Raw genomic sequence first — 20,891 nt, 5'->3', positions numbered from 1 at the left:
CTATATTTTGCTCAGCTGTCACAACTTTAATTTTTCAGCATTTGACTTCATATATATATTCATTCATTCATTCACTGGGTGTATTATTAAAAATACATTTCGCTGAGGATATTTTGAAAATGAATGGATTATTTTAAAAGCCTTCCCCCCTCCTTTTTTTTTCTTTTTTAACTAAGTACTTTGGGAGAGACATTGTTATTTAAAGTCCCGCCATACATTTATAGGATGCTGACTGAGTTCCTATACCAGGAGTCAGCAACCTTTTCCAGCCATGGGCTAGTCCACCGTCCCTCAGACCATGTGGTGGGCTGGGCTATATATATATTTTTTTGGGGGGATGAACAAATTCCTATGCCCCACAAATAACCCAGAGATGCATTTTAAATAAAAGGACACATTCTACTCATGTAAAAACACGCTGGTTCCCAGACCGTCTGCGGGCTGGATTTAGAAGGCGATTGGGCTGCATCTGGCCCACGGGCCTTAGGTTGCCTACCTTTGTCCTAGACCCAAAGTTCTAGACCACCCTACCCATAGCTCATCATGTCTATGCTGATCTTTGGCTTGCAGCTGCAGCAGCAGCAGCAGCTGCAGCAGCCTTCCAAATCTGCATGCAAATCTGCAAGGCACACTTAGCTTACCTTTAACCCCCTCTTCCTCCTTCCCACCTCCATTAGCCCACAGATAATCAAGAACTCTCACAGGGATAACAGCAAGGAAGCTTCAAGTCTGCAGCATACATTTTTCTAAATGTTGCCATGGTGATCTCCAGAATGTTGATCCCCTGAGAAATCAACTCAAAACTCAGAGCAAACTGGGGCAGGACAGATAAATGACACCAATGGAGAAAAAAAAGCAATTTGGGGAGAGGTTGTTTCTGAAAATGCATGGCTAAGAAATAGAGTGGATGGCAGCTGCATGAAGTAAAGAGAACTATTAACGAAAGAAAGAAACATTACAGACGTACATACATCACTGGTCAAGTAGATTAAATTGTGGAGCCAATGACAAGATGAAAACCTAGTATCTCTCACATAAATTTTGGAATCAGCCACTTCCTCCATTTTCCCAGTCATGGAATTGTAATTTTACTTGTTTGCTTACGGCATTTGTTTTCCTGCTCTTCTGTCAAGCAGATTATGGAATTAATATACAAGGTTTCTCCACTTAACCATCATTTCAACCCATTAAAGCTTCGTTCGGCTAGGAGACTTGACATTAAACTTACGCTGATTGTCCTCGACAAGTGTGGATTTGAACTTAGGCACCCCTCCACATTTCAACAGCCAAGCCCTCTTCTCCATTTCTCTCCATGCATTTAGTCAGGGAGCAACAGGAGACACACATTGGTTTTGCTTCTGAAGTTTATGCATTTATCTGAAGCTATGCAAGGGCATGCACAAATGGGAATCCAGGGCCACCAAAGGTTTGTAACAGCTGTATGCATGAAATGGGCACAGAGACCCTTTTCATGCCTTCCTCTGCATGGAGGTTGGGGGTGGGGTCAGAGGAAGCAATGCCTTCAGTCCATGAACAATTGTAGGCGAGAAAAGGATTATACTGCGCTCCATTTCAACAGAATGTCTGGGGAATACACCTCTGCTATTTGGACACAGTGCTATCAATATGATTATTCAACTTACATCGAATAATTCCATTTTTTTTTATACAGCTGAAATTCAGTTCAAGTGACTGCAGAAAGTCTGCTTTGCCCTTTGCAACCATGTTCCTCTTAATCTGTGAATTAAAAACGTTTATTCAAACACCAAGCCATCTATGCTGACAAGTTAACATTTGCAAATTAATTTAGAGGTGAGAAATAAATGTTTTACATACCCTCCAAATATTTATAGAAAGCCATGTAAAACAAGGGGGTTTACAAAAGAACCCTAGAATTGAAATGACACCCACAAACTAGAAGGAACACAGATTCTCTCCAGCCTCCTCAGGCGTTCCTTCCAGGCTTTCAAGTGAAGAAACAGAGGCATCTGCTAAACCCAGCCCTGTAATCCACACTTCAGTATACTCCCTGAAAGGAAACTCTATGTATGTGAACCTGTACACATGAAGGGCATGGCTGGTGGATACAATCCCTTTCTGCTCACTACACATACAATGGGCAAATGCAGAAAAAGGGCTTTGGGCATACAAAATGACCCAAGATTTCCCACTGCAAGAGCTCAAAGGATATGGCAGAGTTCAACAAACCCTCTGTCTAAAGCATTGGCACCAAAATATGCTGTTGGGTGGAACAATGATTTTGAGGAACTTGTCTCACATGATACAATTCTGTGCACAGAAACGGCCCACTTCTTACACTTCTTCAGATCCTGCATCATGCTGGTCACTGAATTATCTTGCTTCTTTTTGAGTGTTTTCCCAAACTTAGAGTGCTTGGAATTCACAAACAGAGCTGAGCTGTTTTCAGGTGCTTGGAGCAATTCTAAAGTTAGCAGGAGATGACAGACCCTTATCCTCAGCCTACATTTCTGAAGTTCACCATGGTCTCAGTTAAGAGGACTTATATCTTTCCCTGGGGTTTGAAAAGGAAGCAAGACCAAGCTGGCCAAACCAAGTGGACCCCGTTTTCACTCAAAATTTGCAGATGCAAATATCCCATGGAATCCTGAACTCAATGCAAGTCCACATTCAGTTACAAGCCACCTCTCAAATGTCCAGTTTCATATAATACATTCTCAATGCCCAGATCACAGACACGAAAGCAACAATTCAATCTCTGATTTCTTTTCTTTTTTCAAAACAAAACGCTCTGGTTACAATTTAAGCATTATGGCAACATGTATTTCATTTATATAGAAAGGGTTGCTTTTAAAAAAAAAAAGGGGACCATACCTGTTTGATTCCTTTTATATAACTTTTTACCTTTCACCCCAATTATTCACCACATAACTACATACTTATAGTAAAGTTCATTTTAAGTTCATCACCATTCTCTGATGGAGCATTCATCTTATTGCTCCTTTGAAAACAACCCGATGTTTCTTGCAAATGGACCAATTATTTTTGCAAGCTTCCCGATAGCCAGCATTTCTGTGGGTATCTTCCAGGAGATCCACCAACAGCATTTTGTCTCTTTCAAAACCATCCTACTCTGCAATGTGAAAGACAGCTTTTCAACAGTCACAGTGCTCTAAACTTTGGTGATAAGCACCTCTCCAAGAAGCATGCTCAAACAGCATTCCCAGATGTTTTGTCAACCACCATGTAAAAAACAAACAAACCCCTGACATATCTCGTACATGGTTGGCTTGTTTGAAATTACTCCTGCTTACAAAACAAGAGAGCTGCCATTCAAGGGCCCCCTTATTTCCAGCTCTTTCTACACATGTAGTCATTCCTGTCTTTATCACGGACCAGCCACACATTTATTATTGAAAGCCCTACTAGGGCTAGCATTGACAAGGATGGAGAGAGACAGGGATAATATTGTGGCACTTGGTCTCCTGTATCCTTCAGAAATGGTGTTTTATTTATGAAGCAATGTTCAGCAGCCTTCAAGATGATGCACAAGTTGGGTAGGGTATGATCACTCTTGGCAGCTGCACTTAAAAGCCGTGGCGTAGTCTTCAGCAAGGGACATAAAATAACTACTCCATCAGATATAAAAGTGAGAGGAACCCCTACCCTACCCCCAGTGAAATTACACGGTAATCTAATTTACAGGATTTACTCTCAGAAATACACTTTAACGATACCTGCACTTACTGTAAGCAGTTTGCAATTTAGACCAATCTGCACCTCATGCAGATATATTCATTTTTCCAGGGTAAGGTATGTTTGGCAAGGCAGGAGCACAAATTTAACAAGGCCCAGTGGGCTCAGCCACTTCATTTCAGGTTCACCCCGAGGATTTCAGTTCTAGCAACAACAGCCCTAATCCACAATCTTCTTTAGAAACACCGTGCCAGAGTGCAATAGTGTTAACAAAGATGGATTGTTGCCAACAACGACGGATCGTGCCAACTGCCCAATACACCTGCGTGTTGGCACGGTTGGAAAGGCTTCATTTTATGCAGGGGCAGTGAAGTGCAAGTAAGCTAGGGGAGAAAAGAAGTTATTAAAATAAATGCAATAAACTAATGAGTGATGGGTGGAACCCTATGTATCCTTTTAAGGTTTTCAGTGGTTGCTCATGGGGAATCAGGTGGACGCAGAACTTCTAAAAACTAAGTTCTTTATTGTGCAGCTATTTACAGTGGAGCTAAAATAAAGACATCCAGCTCATCCCTCTGCAGAGTCCGGGAAAGTCTGTTTCCGGTTCTTTGCCCAACATAAGAGGCGCGGGATCCTGAACCCCCGCCTCCCCCCTCTACGTCCTTCCTCTCTGCCCAAACAGGGCGACGGAAAGGGTTCCTCTCCCCCTCTTCCAGCTTGGTGCAGAGGCTCTCCATCCCTGCCACAGCCCCTGCTCTGACTTCCTGTCTCCATCTCCCCCTCCCCACTGGAAGAGCGGTCGCTTCCTCCACTCGATGAGGAAGACAAACTGTTCAGTGAAGCCAGGGGCTCCCGGTACTGCAACCTCTCCGGGATCGCTTCCCGCTGTGGCAGGGGCGGTTTCCTGACAATACTTTTTAGGATCTTGCTGCAAGGGGTGGGCTTTTGTGTACTTTTAGGGAACATAGCATTACAATGAGAGATATGATTGTCTTGGCACGTGGTGGTGTAGCATCCATCGCTCAGCCAGCCCCAGAGCAGCCATTTAAAGGGTGTTTAGAGGGTGCTCTCCGCTTACATGATTTTCACTTATTCGTGGGGCTCTTCCACAGAAGGCTGCAGGTTACCAAAGCACAGATTTTTTTCTATCCTGCCCTTTTCAGCCTGCACTGATAAAGCAGCTCTGGTGGAGAAGGCAAACAAACAGAACCATGAGGCATTGTCACAGACTATAGTTTGTCCTGAAAGCAACTTATGGTGTTGCTGTTGTTTTTAATAATAGTTCTATGAAACCCGGGAATAAAGAACATTAAACGGGACACTGATTTGTGTCAAGTCATTTGGTTTTAACATACATACACTAATTTTTGAAATGTTCATCAAATAAAAAACAGGACGCGTCTTTTTAAAAATGTGCCCATGCGAACAGCGCAGAAGTGACAGTTTTAAGCTCCAGGCATTGTTTCATATTCAATAGCAAGCAGAAGCAAATGAAGATGGCATACTCAAAACAATCTTGTCATGTTACTATAATCTGTTCTGATCTATAATTACAATCTTTTGGGTCCACACCTGTTCACATCAAACAAGAGATTAAACAGCAGTGGTAGAAGAGGAAAAGGAAAGGCGAATGGCCCATACCGCAGCCAGAAAAAAATGGGACTTCAAGGCAGTCTGGCCCAATGGCTAATGCTGATCCTTTTAGCTGTGGAAGAACACTGTTTTGAGTTTCCCATTCCTATGGGGCCATTCCGTGAAAAATGAGCCTGATAAGAATGCTAGATGAGCACTGGACTTTGGTGAGGAAGATTCCAAACGTGCAGTCTAACCATTTTTTTAAAAGCTAAAGACAAAAGAAGTTTATTTTATGGACCTTCTTTTCAAAAGTCCACCCACGTAGTCTTCACAGAAGTGTTCAAATTAAAAGTTTTCTGATGATTGTCCGACCCGTGACAGCATTTTTCCCTTAATTTTGTATCATTAAATTTCTTAAACTTAATTCCTGATTGCATAGTTGTAACCAATAAACATTGATTTAAACAGATATGCTGAGTTTATCATTGAGTCACCTCCCAACTCACAGAGTTTTTCCATAAATCAAACTTATCTCAAGCTCCATGTCCTTTTTTTGTCCCACCCGTGACAACACTTTTAACATTTAATAAAATTGTCAAAAATATCCATAAAAATAATAAAACATTAGTAAAATGTTCAGTATCTTATTAAGAACATAGTTTAAATTTTGGTTGTTAATTTTTATGTATATTTACATTGTTACACATGTGTGAATACCAAAAAACATGGTCAAAGTGTCCCACCCGTGACAATGCAATGGCCCTATGGTGGTGGTTCATAAGCTGGAAACTGAAGGGGCCAACAGATAACCCAAAGTGCTGACAAGTAAAGGACGAAATATATTTAATAAAGTTACTTTTAAAGGAGTAATCCCATATAATTTCCCTTCTTTTTTTAGAAAAATTATATTTTATTACGTTTTAACATATAAAATCAAAACACAATTTTGTTCTTTTCTGTTATTTTATTATTATTACTTCCCACCCCTTTTTTCCACGCAGTTGCTTCTACCCTTATGCTGTACCCTATCTTCTAGGTATCAAATCATAACCACAATATTACAATCTAATTACTTCTGTTGCTCATGGCTCAAAATCCTGCTTGAGAGTTCATCATAATGTAATATTTCTTATAACTCTTATAATTCTGCTGTTAATTTTGCCAGTTCCGCATAGTCCATTATCTTACTTATGCATTCTTTTGTTGGAACTACTTCTTCCTTCCATTTCTGCGCATACAGAATCCTAGCTGCTGTTGTTACATAGAATCATAGAGTTGGAAGAGACCACAAGGGCCATCCAGTCCAACCCCCTGCCAAGCAGGAAACACCATCAAAGCATTCCTGACAGATGGCTGTCAAGCATCCGCTTAAAGACCTCCAAAGAAGGAGACTCCACCACACTCCTTGGTAGCAAATTCCACTGTCGAACAGCTCTTAACGTCAGGAAGTTCTTCCTAATGTTTAGGTGGAATCTTCTTTCTTGTAGTTTGAATCCATACATAAACCAACTTCAACATGTTTGTGGGGATTTCTGCCAGAGAATTTTCTGACTTGAGTGATTGTGTAAAGCAACTGGACTACACGAAAGGAGAACACACTATATGATTCCGTATTTCCGGGTCTGGAAAACACATTTTACAAACATCCATTATTTTAGCATGTTTGGGGGAGTGCCGGGGGGAGGGGGGTTGGGGAGAGCAAGATCAACAAGCTTTGCCATCTCACTATCCCCTACTGAAATTCTCACAGGATGCCAAATTACTCCAGAGCTAAATTTCATCAAGCATGCAAACAGGGCAAAGGTGCAATACTAAAACATTTGCATTTGAAAAACCACTCTTTGCTCCTTGTGCACTAGCAAGTTGAACACATCCTGTTTATCTTGGTTGTCATCCAGAGAAAAGGCAAATACATCTGAGCCTGTCTTAGTGCAAGTGTACATTGGCAACATACCCCCCCCCCCTTCTAAAAGGTCTCATGATGAATCCCTGGGCTGCTTTAACTTAAGAGTTTAAAGAGCAGAGCTTCTGTGGAGCCAACTTTTGAAAAAAAAACTCTGAGAAACATCCCAAGTACACATAGGAAGTATGTGCTCGCTTCTGAAGCACAATTCTCACATGGACTGGGGGGGGGGATAAAGAGCTGGGGTGTTGCCAAAATTTAATAATAGCAACAAATTCTGGATATGGCCTTGGATAGAACTTTTCTATGTTGAAAATCTAACTGTTTTGAAGAATGGGGGGCAGATTTCATTCAAAAGGTGTGTTAGAGATTCTGCGTATTCAAATATCACAAATGAGACACCACCCTCCAAAATTGCACAAAGCATAACCATGCAGTTTTATCAATTCTTATAATTCCCATGACAATAAATAATAAGTAACATGCACAGTGCATGTGATCATGACATGTCTTGAAAGTGGCCATTCTAAACAAGCTTAAAATGGTGAGGATTACTGACCAAGAACAGCCGACCATCTGCAGATACAGGGGTACAGTTTGCACGTGACAGAAAACCAAGGTGAAAAACTATGGTTTAATGTCAATGAGTGGGGTCGTGGTGCATGCTGCTCAAAACGTTCCCACTCATCTCTTTCCCTTGGAAACCACCAAGAAACAAACCACAGTCACATTCAAACTCAGGTCTAAGCTTTGTATCTCTCCAAGCCAACCACAAGCATTTACTGTATTTTCCCATGTATTAGATGAGGTTTTTTACTCAAAAATCATCAAAAAACTGGGGTCGTCCTATACACGGATAGTGGTGTGGGGAGGAAGCTGCGCGCCACCAGCCAGCTGATTGGCAGGCGCGCAACTCCCCTCCATGCCACTGCGGGAGGGGAGCATTTCCTGCAGCGACGAGGGAGGGAAGCAGTGCGCCCGCCAGCCAGCTGGTTGGCGGCCCATGCTCTAGGGAGTTTCCCACCCGCAGTGGCATGGGGGGAGTGGCTGCCCACTTTGCCAACACCCAGCAACCACCCTGCTGGAGTTATGGGGTGTGTGCAATTCCCCCTTAAAAAGCTCATTTTCTTTAAATTTAGTTCCCCAAAATAGGTGTTGTCTTATACATGGGGGCGTCTTATACACGGAAAAATACTAACTTACTTGTTTGTTTGGAGGAAACAAACTACAAGTCTGGGTTGAGACATCATGGCAAGCCATACTTGGGTTTGATTCCTGGTGGTGCGGCAGGTGAGGAGGTGACTGAGGACTTTTCAGCAGCATGCAGTAGCAAGCTGCATGTTCACATAAAACCACCGTTGGTTTGTTTTTAACTATAATTTTATGTGATGTGAGAACCAGGCCAGAAGGTGCTACACAAATGGGATCCACTGGAAACAACAGCAAGTGAACAAGGCAAACTGGATGTAAACAGTCAGATAATACAATAGACCATGTCTATAAATTTGAGAGATAACGTTCAACAACACAGACTCATCACACACATATGCAATGCCTACTTTTATTTCATTCACAAAAGTTTGAATCCCAAGAAACAATAGAAGTATGTATCGAAAATATTTTGTAACAAGCCTAATTATTTTAATTTTGTCTGTATTATTTCGACATCACCTCCAGCCACCTTAATGACAAGTGGTTTGCACCATTATGCATCTTATAGATCCTACCGAAATAAAATCAACAACACAGCCCTATCTAGTTGAAGAGTAAGTTAGCTGCCAATAGTCTAATTACACAACCATTGAAATGATGGCGAAAGAACTCTCAATAACTCATGCTTCCAACACAACATGAGGCCTAACTCACAACGTTAATCGAGTTGCACTGAAGAACGTCCATGTGCTATATTTTTCATGGCTGGCTTTCTGTTTACATTAAGCTTCTAGAAAGATGAACAGTAGGTTGGCATACTGATGTTGTGTCTCTGGAGGATAGAAACTCAACTGAAACTGGAAACTGAGCATGTGAAATATAACAACAATCAAGTGGTCGCCACTTGACTACCTTCATGTTTAAATTAGACCTCGCCTAGGATTCTTTCTGGAGTTCGCATTTTCACTGCCAAGTAAGATCCATGAACTTCTGTTACTTCAAAACTGGGCCTTGCAATTTTAACATGCTAAGCAATTCTTTGGAAAGCACACATTTAGGAAGTTCCAAGTTTAAGACTAGAGGCAAGTAGATGTAAGGGTAATACAAGATACAGAACACAGTTCATGTTGAAAATCCAACTGTTTTGAAGAATGGAGGGCAGATTCAATTCAAAATGTGTGTTAAGAGATTCTGTGCGCTCAAATTCTGTACATTCAGTCCCATGGATATTAAATAATAAATAACATGCACAGTGCATGTGATCACGACATGCCTTGAAAGTGGCATTCTAAACAAGCTTGAAATGGTGAGGATTACTTACACAGGTCATTAAAAAGCCAAGAAAACCACTTTCTGCCTTTCCTATAACTTGTAATTGGCCAGCTGCTCTCTTTCACAGAATCTGAATTTTTTAAATTGTGTTTACTCCCACTTGATTATTCTCACAAATGGCATATTTGCCTGGCCAGAAATATAGCGTATTTTTATATGCTGCTTTGTTTTATTTTTCTTTCTTCCATTATCTACTTTGCTTATGATTTGTGTTTTTTTATGTCCTCTGCTCTGGGTTAATGAGGGTATGCCTGGGAAGGTAATGGTTGGTTGGTGAAAGACCCTGTGTGAGAGGCAGGGAAGGGAAAATCTCCCAGGGTAGAAGGATGGGAGAAGAAAGGGAATTTCCCAGGTGAGAGCTGGAGGGGTGCACCCCCCTTTTGTGTGAGACAAGGGTTAAGATCCACCTTTGAGAGAGGGCTTTGTATTTCCTCCCCCTTCTTTCTCTTTGATTTGCTTCATTTTAAAAATGTTTTTATTTAATTTGTTCAGATTAATTTGTTTTTTTATTGTATTATATGATGAAAAGTTTCAATAAAACATTTATGCAAAAGATAAAATGCTGCTTCAGAGCTTGTGCCTACAGATTCTACCAATACAGTGGTACCTCGGGTTACAAACACCTCGGGTTACAAACACTTCAGACTCGGTTAACCCGGAAGTAGTACCTCAGGTTAAGAACTTTACCTCACGATGAGAACAGAAATCACACCGCGGTGGCGCTGTGGCAGCGGGAGGCCCCATTAACTAAAGTGGTACCTCAGGTTAAGAATGGTTTCAGGTTAAGAACAGACCTCCAGAACGAATTAAGTTCGTAACCAGAGGTACCACTGTACAGTGTTGTTGTTCAGTCGTTCAGTCGTGTCCGACTCTTCGTGACCCCGTGGACCAGAGCACGCCAGGCACGCCTATCCTTCACTGCCTCTTGCAGTTTGGCCAAACTCATGCCAGTCGCTTCGAGAACACTGTCCAACCATCTCATCCTCTGTCGTCCCCTTCTCCTTGTGCCCTCCATCTTTCCCAACATCAGGGTCTTTTCTAGGGAGTCTTCTCTTCTCATGAGGTGGCCAAAGTACTGGAACCACTGTACAGTACCACTATACAATACAGTGAACCCACAACTTATGTACATTTAACTTGTGCACATTCAGCCTTATGTGCTTGGCAAAATAAGTTTAAAAAGAGGCAGAAAAAAGGTGGGCTTCTGGGAAAAAAGACTTTGGCAATCCCACCTGCCTTTGAACCCATGATGTGCTTTTGACTATAAATTGAGGGCTTACTGTAATATGCTCTGCAGAGCTACTGCCAATCAGAATACACCAGAGAGAGAAGTAGTGTTACCTGGTGTAAGGCAGTTTTTTCTTAATCACCTGTAGGATTGAAAGAAAATACCCTAGTTAATTAAGGACGAGTTCACAAGCCCTTCTGGCTCATGGCTTTGTTACCAGCTGGAACAGATCCATTCCAAGTTGGGCCAGAGGCAAACAGCATTTAATTCCTCTAAATCTGAAATCTAGACAACAATGTCAGCCAGTGTACCGGTCAATTAAGTTGACATGCCTTTATGTCCCAAGTTTTTCCTTGCTTATGTGGCAAGTCCTCTCAGCTGACATACCTATTTTTGCTGTGGTTTTGTTTCCCACCTTCATTGCAAACGAAAAGCAAAAAAGGAGGGGCGGGGGGGGAGGGAGAAAATGCAGCAGTAAGCACAGTCCGAAGAAAGGGCGGGGGCCGCAGTGGAAACCAATGCTACAATTTTACACTGGAAAGCAAACAAGCTACAATTCCTGTTTACAAGGCACCCGAGTACTTTTTGAGACACACATTTAATGTGTTACTACAGGCCATTTGAGGAAACTGCATATTCAACACGTCCGATTGCCTAATAAATATCACAACTCATTAAATTTGCCAAAAGCAGTGCAGCAAAAGAAAGAAGTCACCTACACCCAGCCTGACTGTGCAACTTACCACTGTGCTAAGAAACTGGGAGCAGGGTGCAAGTTAGCAGCCAGAATTTGCAACTCCTGCCAGCAGTGAGAGGTAGATAAATTTACCTGTCAGTGCATCTGGTTTTGTCTCCTGGCTTCAAGCACCTTTCTGTATATCCTTGCCTAAAAAACCTTCAAAGGAAGGTCTTCCCCGAACCGGCCTATTGTTGTGGAAATCTCTTTTTGTGGAGCCAACCAGAAGTCATTTTATGCCCGCACGTATTTAAAAGGGTTCTGAACTCCAGCACAGGGAGAGAGAAAACGCCTTCCAAGGTTTCTAGCTGTGATCCTTTATGGCTTGTCTCGTGATTCTGAGCAAACAGCTTCATTTCGACACCTGAAGCGGTATAGTTCCTGTGGCTGAGTTTGGAACAAGGCTCATCATCATAACGTATTCGGTACTACAGCTCTATAATAAGGTTAGTTGAAAAGGTCCATTCTAAAACCCTTTATTTGCAAGTGCTGGGGCACACATGAGCAGCCCCGTACCCCTGCAGGCAGGAGCTGAATGCATGCAATGGGTTGCATAGGCAGAAATTGCTTCCTCACTGAAGTAACAGCGTAGTATCTGCAGGGGCTCAACTCTGTGCATCAGAGTTGAGCCCCTGCAGATACCCCCTCCCCCAAATGAAGTTAACCATGGTTTTATTTGCGTGTCGAGACCCTGTGGCCGCCCCCTCGAGGATGAAATAAAACACAGGGACACAGGATATAAGCTTAATGTTATTGGGCAAAATTTGGCCACAACTTTATTGGTTACAGAATGTGAGCGGTATTGGCTTAGGCACTGAGTAGACCTGACTATATCTGACTCCTGCCCGCAGAGCAGGAAGTCAAGTAAGGGTAAACCACTGGTAGGGGGAGCTCCGTCGATTCAGACCAACTCAAGCTCCCCCTGGGTTCCCAAGGGGTCGTGGCATGGCCCTAGCCCTGCCCCGGGCTTCAGACGAAATCCACCCGCCCCCGGATTCCTTTAACAGAATATCCTTAAGCTTGGAGGGGCAGGCGATGGCCAGGCCTCCCCTCCCCCATCAGAAGGTCACCCAATGCCTAACCGCAACACCTTACAAAGTTGTGACAGTTGCTAAGTGGTAGGCAAAAACCAAATGGCCAAGCCAATCTGCCAAGTAGAAAAATTCCTACCAGGCCCCTGACAAGGGCAGGCGACCAACTGAAGTCCAGAGCAAGGCCACTGAAGGAAAACCTGAAAGTAGGGAGGGAGGGTGGGAGATTGAGGAAGCGAGCCGAAAGGACGCCCTCCGGCTCGCGCCTCACTTTTAAAGGTTGCTCCCGGCCACGCCCCCCAGCAGGCCGATTGGCCAGCTGCTTGCTGAAGTGGCTGGGGTTCCTCCGGGCGGCGAGGGACAAAATCCCGCAGCCACCCGGAAGTGAGAGGGCAGCCATGCGGTCCACCGCAATTCCTCCCCACAGGTAAGTGGAGCGGATTTCCACTAAATTGGTGGAAACAATATTGGAGTCAGTGGAACAAACTCTTTGTTATTTGATCAGGGAGAATAGCAAGGTATACAGACCATCACACGAACCTTAGGGTAAGCAGCGTTAAGCTTTCCCGCCAGTTCATGAAGCCCACGGGGGGGGGGACCACACTTATTTTGAGGAAATGTATTTTGTTGGAGGGCTTGAGGGAGGGGGAATTGCCACAATTGTTTTGCACACACACACACACACAAAAAACAACGAAATGAAGGGATAGAGTTCTACAGTACATTTAAATGGATATTTAAAAAAATGAATAAATAAAATAAGCACACATACATTTCTCTGGACTCAAACTGGAATCCAGTCTGACTGTTTTCACATTTCACTCTTTTTGCCTCTAAATATTTTATATGTTTGCTATTTCTCACATTCCTGGAATTAGTTCACTGTGAATGAGAGATAGGATTGAACAGATTGCACGGCCCCCCCATATTGCTGATTTTGAATATTTCAAAGTAATTCAAACACTTACATGGTGGCAGCAGCTTATCACTTGTGAGTAGAAAGAATATGGTGCTGGATATATTTGGGAAACTCTCTGAATGATTAACCACTACTTTTTCACGCTCACACTTTCCCGCATGCAACCTATAGTTTGTCCTTCTCAGTCAACAAGAGCCCGCTGCTCTGTTTATTCACAATCCTTGACAGAAAATCTACAACATGCGTGTACAATTACTGCATTATTTTCTACTACAGCTGTTCCACTCACGCTGATTTGGTCAATAACTCCCAAGATATGTGTCAGGACATTCAGTGGTTGCTCATGAGAAAACAGCCGAACGCAGAACTTCTAAAAACTAAGTTCTTTATTGTGCAGATATTTACAGTGGAGCAAAAGTTCAAACATCCATCTCATCCCTCCGCAGAGTCCGGGAATGAACCCTTCCGGTTCTTGGTCCAGCAAAAAAGGCGCAGGATTCTAAACCCCCCGCCTCCCCCTTCCACGTCTTTCCTGTCTGCGAACTCGGGGTGCGGGAAGCTGTCCCTGTTCCCCGCTTTCCCCTTGGTGCTCAGGCTCTGCGATCCCTTCACAGCCAATGCGCCGACTTCCTGCCTCCAACTCCCCCTCCCCACTGGAGGAATGATCACTTCCTCCTGAGGAGGGGGATGACGAACTGGTGAACAACGGGGGTGGTTCCCTGTACTGCAAACAGTCCTGGGATGCTACCAGCCGTGGGGAGGGGGGTTTCCTGACAATATGTGAAAATTCCTGTGTGTGTGTGTGTTTAAAAAGCTTCCTTCATGTACTCTCCTCTTACAATGGATGCAATGCTGAGAACCATTTTTGTCTGTCATGAGAGTTGGGTAATAGAAGAAGAAACATTAGTTATGCAAATGGTTAGCTGTTCAGAGAACGCAGAGCACGTGTGGAAGACCCTTATCTAATGAACTGTACAGAGCACTATTTGAATTCTAGTGGAAATTGCCACTGTTACTATTTCTTATTTTGATAAACTGCTCAGATGTTACATGTCAGAATTTATGGAATTCACCAGTGTTACAAGCAGGCCCAAGAAACAGGCCAAAGTTGCACTGAAACTATGCAGCTTCCGATTAGATTATTTTTCCCCTGTTGCAAAGGCAGACTCTTTTGTCTATTTGTCTGAATAATGCTAAACAATGGGTTAGAATAATGGCTGAATCAGGTCGCTGTGAGTAAAATGAGAATTACAGAAGTGAGGTTTAAAAATTATTTTCTGGGTCATACCTGAAGAATATATATATGACAAACGTATTTTTTCAACATGGTAATCTTCAAACTAGTCTCAAATTGAAGATCAATCCATCCAATTCTCTTCCTTTAAACATTCAATTTGTGTGAATATGTCAGAAACAATTTACAGGTTCAAACAAGGTGTTATGGTTCAAAACCTTTTTCATTGTTACATAAAAAACAGTGCAGCAGTATGTCAAACACGATTAAAAATTCAGCCACTCATGCATAATTTTGCTTGAAATGGGATCAAAATCTGTGTGCTTAGAGATTCTTCCTTTCCCGTGTCTCAGAAGACTTTGTAAAGAACACACCACTGACAAATTTATGCAATGTTAACTTCGTTGAATCTTTCCGATTCACAAGATGTCTGCAAGCAGAACCTACAAGCTAATGTTCCATTACTCTACATATCTACATATATGATCTGCATATATTATTTCTTTGGCTGAAGGAAAGATTCCTGCATTCCAAGAGGTTGGACCAAATGACCCTTGTGGTCCCTTCTATGATTCTGTGTCTATGGTTCTATCTCTGCAGGCAACAGCAATAGAAGCAACTTCTACACAAATGCCTACAATAATGGAATCATTATACAACATTTCACAACCCTGTATGGTGATCTCAACGTGCTTCAGAATTGGGTGGGCAAAATATGGTAGCAAGTCACTTTCATGCACCATGAACTCCAGAGAAAGCCAGCTTCGCATATATGTGACATGACCTCATGGTGGCTGAAACATGTTTGAAGATGTAATGGTGATAAGTAACCATAACTACATAAGGAAACAAAAAAGAAAGCAGTTCATCTTCCCATGGTATATCAAAACATATTCATTAAAGGCCAATTCAGTCCTTTTCCCCCTTCCCCCAACATCTGATGTTACCAATCACTGAAGCAGAATTTTCCTGTAGTTTTCTGTTACTGGGTATAGAAGCAATACAAAATGGGGGGGGGGAGATGGATGCAAGCAACACGGATATCAATTGGACTGTGCCCTCAAACAAATCTGTCTCCTATTGTGCCACGTGCACAAATAGGGAACAGGTGCCTTAAGGCTTGCAGAAAACCCTATGCAGATATCAAATATTTAAAGTGTGCTGGCTGCATCATGAATAACCTGATCAGCTTTATTGTTAAGACAGCCATGCCAATAACGCTCAATAAACACGATCTGCAAGTGAGCTGTGGCCCTCTAGCTGAAGGTACGTTCTCAGTGAAGTTCTCAGTGTAAAGACAACTTCTCCTGTGCTTAAAGCTATGAGCTTGCATAATTAAATTAACAAAAAGACACGCATAAGCAGAAGACTGAACAGATATTTTTTTTTGGAAGAGGGGTGGGATGACAGAAAATGGGAACTGAACAGCAGACAGCAGGGAGTAATGACAAATGAATGAGAACCAAGACTATGTGGACACTGTGACTGATAGATATTATAACATATTGCAATGGACAATGGAGTATTGGGATCCATGTTGTGACCTGTATCTCTGACCTAAAAACAGGAGGGTTGCTTTCTGAGAGGATGGGGGAAAGACTACTATCTGGGAGCAGGTCTGTGATGGCTCACGTCAAATAGAGCAGGCATGTCCAACAGGTAGATTGTGATCTACTGGTCGATCACTGGCTCTCCTCCTCCCTAGAAAAAGCTCAACAACTTTGACCTGAACCCCCCAATAGGGGGTAGATCACTGCTGGTTTTTAACTCTGTGAGTAGATCACAGTCTCTCGGGAGTTGGCCACCCCTGAAATAGAGTATCTGTGGTCTCGACTATCTGTGGTTGAACAATACCCTTGTGAAACATGCCCATCCTCTTCCCAGGGACTGAATATATTTTAGATCTGCTTGCTAATGCCTATTGGTTCTCTACCTTGGATCTGACCAGCAGCTACTGACAAGAGGAGGTATATCCTGAAGACCAAATCACAACAGTAATGTTCTGGGACATCTCAAAAGTTGATAGAAGTGGTGCTGGCAGATCTAAAGGGGCCCCTCTTGCCTGGTGGACTTGGTGATATGATTGTAAATAGAAGGTAATTTGAAGAACAACTGCAAAAAATGAAGGCTGTACTAGAGAGGCAAATCAGCAAAATGCAATTTGTGCCATGGCAAGGTAAAGTACCTAAGCCATACAGGATAGGAGATAGGGACAGACCCATCCAACACTGCACTCAGGGGCTGGGGTATGGACGTTCGCTAGCTTAGATTGTGTAAAAACATGTGGGCAGTAACTGGATAAAATTGTGGCAGCCACAGGAAGGAAGGAACTGAGGATTTTTAGTGGTTGGGTGGCAATGACTTCATAGCTCTTTATCCTTAGTCTAACCAGCACAAGCAGAAATATTCAAGTTAAGCATATATAGCATACTCACTTAGCCTGCATAATTCATTCAGGCCTCAGAAGGCAGCTTATTTTAACACAGTATTCAAACATTTCTTGGTTGTTGTTGTTGTTTTAAAGCACAGAGAACGCACGGCCCTGTCTTACATCAAGCCATGTAAGTACACACTGAGGGCCCCTAAAATAAGGAAAAAGCAACTTTCCTTCCTTCTTCTGAATTAAATTGTAATTACATTTATAAAAAAATCACATAGCCAATAAATAAATAAATAACAAAATACCAATAAATTGCTCCAAATAGAGCCCTATAGGTAGTACTTTGCTTCAAGTTCTATTCAGATGTTTCTTTAAACTGCTCTGAACTGGAAAGCCAGAGATCAAGATACCCAATTTTTTTTTGTCTTCAACTGGAAAGTTAATGCTGGAAGCGTGCTATTCCAGCAATGTGAAAATACTGACAGAAGGCTAGAGTTTTGTGCTGGTATTAAACACTAGCTAACGTCATCCATACAGATGTTGACAAACACCCCATCAACTCGCACTATTACGTTCCATGTTTTGAACATCTCTAATCTTTATGCTCCAAATTCTTGTTACTTAGCTTTTTTTTTTTTGCAGAGATTATGACACAGTGCAGATAAAAACACTGGCACATGCCCCAATACTCCCACAGCCAGCAATAAAAGTCACAAAGCAAAAGAAAACATGGTAATCAGTGTAATAATGTTTTTAGATAATTAAACTGGGCTTGTTCATAGGCTATTTGTAAAACCCCGAAGATGCCTCTTTAATTGTCTTCCAAATGACTGTGCAAAGGAAATTAATATTTTTTATAATCTGCAGTCCACACATGCACAGTTAAACATACTACTGTACACTTTACATAACTTATCTTTAAAATGTCTATCATTCTGAACCCAGTGTTTTCTGTTTTTAAAAGAATTAATATTCCCTGGCAGGTCTGAAATACTATCAAGCTTTTTCAACAGGGAGAAGTACTTACGTTCTTCTCTGGTTCTTCTTTCACTTCACTTAATTTTCCGCAAGTAGCTTCTGCTTTTATTTTATTTTTACCTAAAAAAGAGGGGAAAGGAACAATTTCTTTTTAAAAGTGCACTGCTATAAGCACTTCTTTCTTTTTCCAGCCCTTGCCAATTCCATTTTTCAGAACAGAAAACATTTTTTCACATTAAAGATCCCAGTGAATAACTATTTGTCAGGGTCAGAAGCTGTTTCAATCTCCAACAGTTCTGGTTAAAATATCTTAGGAGCAAGGCTTTGAACCACAGCTGCCAGTCAGGTCAGACAGAAGGGTTGCATGGACCAGCAGCAGTCTGTCTCATTTCATTGTTACAGGTACTTGAGATTTTCTTCCACAGCTTGCCCAGTTAAGAACTCAAACCTAAGGTAAATGATGCACTTCCTTTTGGAGAAAGGTTAAATAGTTGTAGAAATTAAAATCACATTTATATCACTTGACCTTTTGCACAGATTTAGGTGCTCTCAAATCAAGCTGGAGAATACTTTTCAATATTCAAAGAAGTCAGACTCAGAAACGACCTACTAAAATGAAGTCCAAGCGCTTAAGTCCATTGATTCCTTCTATCTGTGGTCTGTGTGTTCCCTAGATTTAAACCCATGCTACAAGATTCTTTTTTAAATATGAGTCACAAGAGTTTTTTGAGTGTTTTATACCAAGCAACCAGCAAGATATTGGATGCTCATTTGTTTTTGTTTTGTTTTGCCGCCAGCTAATGAAGCAATTGTACAGGAAACATTCACAGCAGGGCTTGCACAGAATTCCCTTTTGGCATTCCAAGTGTAGCAAGGATCTTGGGACACAGAACAACTCAATGCAAGCTGGAAGGTTACTTTAGCATAAAACCTGGGCTTCAGTCAAGTGTGCTAACCTAACTCTGACATATGCAAGCATCCCCAAGACAGTTTTTCACTCTCCTGCCATATTCTTTACATTACAGATTCCTTGAGGGCAAAGAATTAAGAACACAGATGGCACAGCAATCACGACTATTTAAATACCTAAGCAGTCCAGCAATTCTCAGGACTGTGGTAACTGGAAGGCTTACTTTTGACTAATGACTTGGGCGTTCTTCTTCTTCTCCCTTTGGAGAACTGCTGCCGCTCCACACAATAGTGCCAAGAGCATTTTATTCTGGCACTGAGAAAATCAAGTAGCATATGGCTTCTCCAAAAGGCATTTCCACAGGACTAGCCTGTATTATTTGATTTCCAAACTAAACTCCCCCCTAAAAGTTTATTTTTTGGGGGAGGGGGATCAAACAAGGTGGCATAGAGGTATGAAGTGATATTTTCTAGAGCACAATGGCGTTTTGGAAGGATCAAGTATCTAGAACCTGTTGAAGAGGAGTCAACTTGCTGCAGAGTCAATTCATACTTTCAAGCAACAATTCTGCTTTGCTGCCTCTAGATAGACCTATGTAAAGCAACAGCCGTATGAGGATGTAACACACAGAAAGAATGGGTCTTTCAGCAATAGCAGAAAAAAAGTTCTATGTTCATTTACTGTTCAGGTGCATTTTGTGGTCATATACAGGTAGAAGGGAAATTAGTTTTACAACTTGGCTCTTTTTTGCAGCAATGCTCCAATCATTAAAATGCACGTATTGGGTTAGGATATTGTTTAGGTTTTTTGGGGGGGGGGGTGTTGCCGTTATTGGTATTATTTTTGTAACTTTATTTTTAGATTCTCTGTTTTATGTGGAAATTGTTTGGTTGTATATATGTTGGTGTACTTTATTTATTGTTCATGATTTTTGGTGCATGTTTTAACTATGGAGAAGTGGCATGCAAGCAAAACAATGTATTTATGCATTTATTTATGTAGAAGTCAAATGTGAAGAGAGACATGGGCATCTGTATTCCACACTCATTATACATATGGGTGTTACCCTATGTTAGTCACACTTGCAACAGATCCCTGAACGTCAGCGAACTTGTGGATTGATTTCAGTGGGCATACCCTGAAAATCACTAGTCTGTACATGCAGCCAAAAACTGCCCTATAAAGAGTTAATTGACCCTCAATCACTCAGAGTAAAACTGAATAAACACAGTAGAGTGGAATCATAACAGTAACAGCAACAGCAGCAACAGCAACAGCAGCAGCAGCAACAACAGGAATAGTATCTTTAGTGATTCTCTGTTGTTGGACAAAAGATCTACGACCTAACACTGGGGAAATAAGAAAGACCTTATCAAAATACAGTGGCTGTCTGCTGCTTATTAGAGGGTGTGGGGAGAAGGTGAGTGACAAAAACTTCGATAAGGCATAGCTAAGAGCCCTTTATCCTCTTAGGACTTACATACCTGCCTGCACAGCAATGATAGCCTGGAAGTCGCAGCATTTTATCAGAATAATTTCCAACCTACTGGGTAATTCTAAAGGTAAAAGCAAAGCCCTTTATTGCTTCTTCTTTTTTTTTGGTAATCTGTTGCTCCTGTGACTTCCAGTGAGGTTTACATTATTATTATAGTTCACAGTCTCAGATGACTACGTTCAGTCTGCTTTCAATTTGGGAAAAGTCATGTAAAGAACATTCTCTTAATTTGATTTATTTATTTATTTAAAAACCGTGAAGCGCGCGAAGAGAAACTAGTAGTGAATAAAATTTAAATTGCGAATGTGAACTCAAAAGAAAACTCAAGCGAATCTTGATGCAG

General features: G+C 41.8%; 1 protein-coding gene across 1 annotated transcript in view; it reads right to left on the bottom strand.

Moving 5' to 3' along the window:
• The window catches only part of PLXNB2 (plexin B2), a 164,755-nt gene extending 146,492 nt beyond the window's left edge, over positions 1-18,263 (bottom strand). Inside the window, exon 1 of the mRNA XM_033161665.1 lies at positions 18,193-18,263. The gene's annotated coding sequence lies outside the window, so the exon portion shown is untranslated. The remainder of the gene's footprint in view (positions 1-18,192) is intronic.
• Positions 18,264-20,891: the final 2,628 nt, after the last annotated feature.

This window comes from Lacerta agilis, chromosome 10 (genome assembly GCF_009819535.1).
Source record: "Lacerta agilis isolate rLacAgi1 chromosome 10, rLacAgi1.pri, whole genome shotgun sequence".
Lineage (NCBI taxonomy): Eukaryota > Metazoa > Chordata > Lepidosauria > Squamata > Lacertidae > Lacerta > Lacerta agilis.
This window is presented reverse-complemented; position numbering and strand designations above follow the sequence as displayed.